This window comes from Capsicum annuum, chromosome 12 (genome assembly GCF_002878395.1).
Source record: "Capsicum annuum cultivar UCD-10X-F1 chromosome 12, UCD10Xv1.1, whole genome shotgun sequence".
In the NCBI taxonomy this organism is placed as follows: domain Eukaryota; kingdom Viridiplantae; phylum Streptophyta; class Magnoliopsida; order Solanales; family Solanaceae; genus Capsicum; species Capsicum annuum.
Window position 1 is genome coordinate 59,278,265 of NC_061122.1, and position 7,825 is coordinate 59,286,089.

The window sequence follows — 7,825 nt, forward strand, 5'->3', positions numbered from 1 at the left end:
GATAGTTGGGATGCTCATTTACCCTTAATTGAGTTTGCCTACAATAATAGTTATCACTCTAGTATTCAGATGGCTCCGTTTGAGGCTCTTTATGGGAGAAGATGTTGATCTTCTATTGGTTGGTTTAAGGTAGGTAAGACTATAGTATTAGGGCCTGATTTAGTGTATGATGCAATGAAAAATGTTTAGGTAATTAGGGAGATGCTTAAGATAGCCCAAATCCAACAGAACTCCCATACAGATGTGAGGAGAAGAGATCTTGAGTTTGAGGTTGGTGACTTTGTCTATCTAAAAATATCTCCCATGAAGGGGCTGAAAAGATTTGGAAAAAAAGGGAAGCTCAATTCTTAATATGTTGGCCCTTGTAAAATCTTGAGCCATTCAGAATCAAATTGCATACTAAATACCCTCTCTTTTCTCTAAAAATTCAGATTCAGCTTAAGGTAATGATTTTCCTCAGATTGACTCTCTTTAGTTCTCAGTTTCAGCTGTGTAATCCATCTCATGTCATTACATACATTCATGGATGTCTCTTCAGTCCATGTATCATGTTTTAGACTCGGTTATGCTATCATGTTCCCATTCACACATGTTCAGTATATGATCTCAGATTCTTCAGTACTCCCAGCTAAACTAGCCTCATTCGAGGACGAATGTTCCCAAGGGGGAGATATTGTAATACCTCAAAAATCAAAACCAATATCAAAATCATGCTTCAAGCTTGTGAAAAACAAATTATAGTGATTTTGTAATTATATGAGGGAGTTTGATTCATATTAAGACATCAAATGACTCCTAACTTTTAGATAAATCAAAATATCCCTTACCAATTGAGTTCTTGTTAAGAATGTTTCTATAGTCAAATTCAAAACCACATAAATTTTGTATTAATAAGAGTTTTTTATATCAATACCAACCAATAGATATATAATTAAATTATCTTTCCAACGATACTAATTTTGCCTTAATCCGATATCGGGGTAAAAAGTTATGCCCGTTTTACCAGAGAGGTGTCTGTCTATCAAGATGCGATAGCCAAGGTGACGGACTATCAAGCCAGTGATGGACCGTCAACCCAGACAGATAAACTTAGGTATAAAGGTCGAATTCTGGCCATATATTTATGGTTGGAGTGACGGTCAATCATCAAAATGATGGTCTGTCACCCAGACCATCAATCGGGGTCGTTTAGTGATTAAATGACACTTTTAATGGGGGCTTTTGGTCTTTTTCCACCCTTTTTAGTCCCTATTTTGATCAACATAAATCCTCATTTACTCTCAATATCAAATTAGGGTATTCTTTCAAGATCATTCCTCTGGAACAAGATTCAAGCCCTTCTTCAAGAAAACCAAGAAATTGTGCTTCCCAATACAAGAACGTTCAAGAAAAGTTAATTCTCCTTCAAGATTAAATCTTTAAGGTATGTTAAATGCTCATCCATAGGTCATTTTCACTCATGGATTCATAGAACCCCTTTTCAAGTTCAAAGTTATGATGTTTACGTGTTAGTATGAATTATATCCATGAAATTTCTTGAATTTCGATTATGTATCATGTTTACAAATTATTTTTGTTGAAATTACCCTTGATACGTTCAAATGGTGATATTCACATATTAAATCCTTAACCCATGTTTTTAATATTGTAATTATGTGATTATTACATAATTTAACTACTTCCATGCTTTAACTCATGACCCCTATATGTTTGATAAAATGCCTAGATGAATGGGTTTTCAACAATGACTACTTATGATGTCCTCAAAGTTGTATTATGGTTCTATTGTTATTCATATCGAGTCCTGGGGGTTATGAATACCCGAAAACTTAGTTGTTTACTTATTCTCAGTATCTTCAGTAGGGTTTCAGATATATTATAAGCATTATCAGTTTAGTTAGCTATCATAATCAATTAAACTTAGATTAGTTCAATATTTTGAGTCAGTTCTATTAGGAGTAGGATTTAGCACCGAGCGAATATAGGGATTACATCTTCCCCATCAGTCAGGCAGAGTCGTTAGTAGCAAAACTACTTAGCCAGTGCAGGATATGAGGAGTCACCCATCAGTTTAGGATTGACTTCCTCTCAAGGGTCACCTATCAATTTAGGGTTGATACCCTAGTCCTTCGAGACATCAGTTTAGTGCATCCACATAGACATTGTTAGTACCCGTGGCATGGTACTGACACCCTTCCAACTGGGGTCACAGGTTGGACCCTAATTAGCTCATATTAAGGCATGTCAGTTAGATGATAGCTCTCATAGTCTCAAACTAGTATTCAATACAGAGTTCAGTTGAGCAGAGCATATAATTACCAGTTATTCAGTTATTAGTATGTCAGTATTTTAGTTTAAAGACTATTTCAGAATCATATTATATTCTTGGTCATGCATTCTCAAATTTCATAGTTTTCATGAGTTTGTATATAGTTAACTCATGCTATTCATTCAGTCAGTTATTATTCATGCTTATGAACCCATGCATATTATCCTAACCTCATCTAGCATACCGGTACATTAAAAGTACTGATCGTATACTCATTTCTTGCGCTATGATGTTTAATATCATAGGTTCGGTCGCTCAGGTTCCCGTTCGTATTTATACATTTCAATGTATCAGCAGCAGCAATAGTGGTTAGTCCTCATCAATAGAGGACATGGTTGTAATTTTAGTCTATTTCAATATTTTATTTCAGTTAGACAGTTATAGTTAGTTGGGGACTATCCCATCAACTCTCTTTTGGACAGTTTAAGAGGCTTTCAGACATTTTAGATAGTCAGTCAGTTGTTGGTCTTGTCAGTCAGATTTTTAATATTTTTGCATATGTTTCAGACATTTGGATTTTCAGCTGTATTATTTTCAAATTTAAAACCTTAAGGTGTATTCAGTTATTCCGCACATATGTATTTCATTATTATTATTCAATGCTCATAGCAAGTACCAGTTAATGGGTTAGCTTGTTGTCTTTCGGGACCGTAAGCACTGTGCGGCATCCAGGGTGTATTTTGGTGGCGTTACATAAGCACTCTTGGAACACAAGAAAAGCATTACTATTATAACACGAGTAATTCAATTGCAGACCATGACTTGACTCAAGAACACTCAATCTTTCAGTACATACAGAAATTAAGAACTTGAGCAATGTTACAAAGTTGAGTTTTCACCTATTGTCTACTTTTATATTCTTGTTTTCCAAAAACTCACCAAAAGCTTTCTTTTCTATTTATAGTGAAATAATTATTAGGGCAAAAATATGATTAGGTAGGTGTCCTGACTGGTACACATCTCACCTGCTCAGTTTTTTACACTAGACAACAAAACTGTGCAGGCTATGTGATGGCTATATATTTCCATGAAGACATAGGGACCTGGTCCTTGTTGTTAGTTGATCATAATCAAAACAAGATATAGCATAAGTCATATGCCATGACTATGAGAAATATCACCTCTATGAGCCAAATGTCACACTAAGAGAGAATAACATCTCTAAAGGCCCAATATTATATCTAAGAGGAAATAACATCTTTAAAGGCCCGATATCATATCTAAGAGGAAATAGCATCTCGAAAATACCAATATCATATCTAAGAGGAAATAACATCTCTAAAGGCCCACTATCATATCTAAGAGGGAATAACATATCTGAAGGCTCAATATCATATCTAAGAGGAAATAACATCTCTAAAGGCCCAATATCATATCTATGAGGGAATAACATCTCTAAAGGTCCACTATCAATCTAAGAGGGAATAACATCTCTAAAGGCCAAAAATTATATCTAAGAGGAAATAATATCTCTAAAGGCCTAATATCATATCATAGAGGAAACAACATTTCTAAAGGCCCAATATCATATCTAAAAAGGAATGACATCTCTAAAAGTGCAATATCATATCTAAGAGGAAATAATATCTCTAAAGGTCAAATATCATATCTAGGAGGAAATAACATCTTTAAAGGCCCAATATCATACTTAAAAGGAATATCATGGCATAAGCCATTAATCATTATCTGGGAAAAAATACATCATGACTCATCAACTCGTAAAGTAACCTTATTCCAATGGATTACTAATCTTAACTATGCCTAACATTCACTAACAACTCCACATGAGCTAACACAAGTCTTGGCCTATGGTAGGCAAGAAGAACCCACTTCCAATCCGCAATTTCCATATTTAGGCAATTTATACCCCAAACTGGGCTAAGGTATCTAGTTAAACTTCTAGATGTCAATTAAGTTATAACCAATCCTAGGATAGAAACTTCATCTAAAAACATGGGTATTAAAGTGAACTCCACCTAAATTATGGTTTCAAGATCACCACAACAGCTCAAATAAGGTTAAATATACCAACCACACTTCCAATGCTAAAACCATATCCCAAACCTAGCATTATATCATATCCATTCAATGAATTAGTTCAATCTACGTAAAAGGCAATAAAATTCTAAAAAGTGCAATAAGTATTTCAACTTACGGGTCAAAACCCTCTATCAATCCCCTAACTTCAATAATCAAGGCTAAGTCAATCTACCCATAGTCAAATTTAACATTCATATACATACGCAATGTATAACATGCATCATCTTACGGAGAAGAGTAGATAAAAGCCTACCCCAAAGCCGAAAATCAAATCCTTATATCATACACCAGACGTCCATCTTCACTTCACAATCACAAAATGCCATCACACTATCAAAATCGTTGTCACGCCCCAAAATGATAATGACGGTCAAGAACCATATACACTACATTACCAACACTAGGTGACATACGCAAGATTATGGGACAATAATGGGTAAGATATGAAGTATAAGCTATGTATATACATGAGGGAGTAATATTAGCAAAACTAGACAATACAATGCCTAACATAGATGTTTGCTATCCTGAGGATCTGAGCCTACATTAATAAAATGTGGTGCCCATGCAAGGTCAGTACACAAACAACATGTAATAGTATAAAAGTAGACAAAATAATAGTTGGACAAGTACAGAAGCTTATATGAGTCAAATATCAAAGTGTATGATCCAACAAGTAACACATATACGATATGAACAGGTAACCTATGCACCGATCTTATAGTATCTTATATAATATTTAAAAAAGCATTCATTAAAATACAAGTCCTATAATTTGCCTAGCTGATGTATTTAGCCTATAAGTCATACAAATTATCACAAGATGGCTTACCAAAGGAAATATGAGTCAAGTATAAAGCATATGTTGCTTATATATTTATTGCTATGATCCCATATGTATAACTGTAATCATAGTCTGTAACCAGGTATGCCCCACCTAGAGGCTCACTTGAGGGTCTGCCCATAGTCCATATTTGCCATATATTGGCTCGAGTCATGGAAAACCAACGCATAATGTTTCAGCTGACTCCAAATACAAATAATATCACAAGGCTGGTATGCCCAATGGTTCGGCTCACTATAATGGTCTGATCTCAACTTTGTGCACAGAATCACATTGAGTGATTTGTGAATCCAAACCTATGTACCCTCCCATCGTTAATGTATATCAAATAATGCCTTGAAGGTCGATAACATTTAAATTACGACAATGATCGATTAGCTAACACATACAAGTGCAACTATGTTGTTACTATTTACTTTTACTCCTAACTTATGATATACATATATATTTTGGCCTATGGGCTTCAAGTAAAGAAACTTATGATAGTATAGAAGTATCATGGGAACTTACACAAAGAGAAAAAGATAGATACTTATGAGCTTGATGGTAGAACGTGGGAATGATATGTAAGGCAATATAAATATTTTACTTTCGTATTTCATGAGAATTTTATTAACATTATTAGGAAGAAGCATATAACGTAGGGTGGTGCCTTAGCGGCAAGCGAGATTTAGCATTACATACCTTAGTGCTTTATTAACTATGATAGTAATTTGAGCCCAAATAACTCAACTCGGGGAGTATAGAATTGTCCTTCCAACCACCAATTTTTGCAATCAAATAGTCAATCAATTGGCTACAATGGTAGCATACACGACCATTAGTGACTCGTAGAAACATTAAACAATTTATTTCAATACTCTCCGACTATGCCTGAAACCAATCAAATTTCTTAATGAGAATTCAAAATGAATTCTTACTTTTCCAACTAATACAATTCAACGTTAAATCCACCTAACTGATAGAAATCCCTAAAACTTCACTTTATCAAAATTCCATCACTTTCAAGAATCCTAGTTCCAAAACCCATCTCAAGAAGTAGTGCAAGGATTCAAATAAAACGATAACTAACAACTTATACTACACCCCAACATATTCATTGATTAAATTCAAGTATTGGGTGAGGAGATAACTGTTTTGAAATTAATCCCCAATATGAGTTCTTAAGAATTCTTGCTAAAATTAGAAGTTTTCTAGAAACTAAAAACCGTGGAATGTTTCTTCTTGAAGGAATTTTTTTGTATACCTTACGATTCTTCAAATTTTGTTGTCAAATAGTTGAGCAGAGAGAAGTGGTAGAGAACCCTTTTGGGGTCATTCACATTTTGGGAACCTTTCCTATTTAAAAGAATATGCATCCTTTTCTATAATTTCTCTTTACAATATAATTATTACTCCTTCCATCCCAAATTTTGTGTCGCTATTTGACTGGACATGATATTTAAGAAATAAGTATTAACTTTATTAAAGTTACAAAATTACCCTTCTTAAAAAAAGTAATAGTATTTAGTATCAAGTGGGACCACTTTTAATTGAAAAAAAAAAAAAAAAGAGTAATAGTATTTAAAGGCAGGTGGGACCACTAAGGGTAAAATTGTAATTGTGTTTTTAAAAACTTACCAAATAAAGAAAGGCGACATTCTTTTTGGGATGGACCAAAAAGGAAATGGCAACACATAATTTGGGATTGAGGGAGTATATTTTAAGAAGTATATTTTAAGAAGCAGGAAACTTCAAAGGGCCCTACAACTTGCACAATACATATATAAAAATTACTTCAAAGTCCTTATCTTAATAGCAACAACACACAAATACATTATATATGTATGTATGTATGAATATATATATATATATGTATTCTACACCATTTGCTAATGTACCATAATTCTCTTCCTAGACAAAAGTTGTACTTAATTTTAGTTGTTAACTTAATTTTAAAAAAAAATTCGAGATGCTACAATCGTAATCTACTCATCAACATGAGAATAACGATACATATATTACACCATTGTGCTTCGGATCCAAAAATGACATCAAAAACCCTAAGTGGGTCCCACTTACGGAAATCACATTTCAGAGGTCAACCCAACATTCATACTTGATCAAGGAATCATAACCCTAAGAAGCTATTTGGGGTTTTGGGTCAAGAAACAAGAATTTCACCAAGGAAAGGATGAAAACTTACCTAAAATTCGAAGATATTTATGGGAATAAATGTTAATCAAGCGCTGCCAAGTTACCCACAATACTCAATTTTGAGTTATCATACTCATTTTAGGGTTCTTGGGTCTTAAGAGTGAGTGGAAGTAAGTCAAAACGCGGCCTAAGGCATCCTTTTATAGCCCTATCAACTACACAGGGGTTTCTATTGCATACCTAAGGATTGAAATCCCACACAGGCTGTAGGAGAAGGTATTGATTGCAATACCTCTTGGTGTGATCGTACCATCCTCTCCAACACCAGGTATCAGTTGAAATTTGGAAATCTTCCAAGTTTCTGCTAAGGCTTTAGGATTCGTTCGGACTCTAATATATGCAAATGAACTATGTAACCACACTAAATTCAACATTTTGAATGCTACAAGGAAGTTGAATTTTCCATTCGAGTTTGT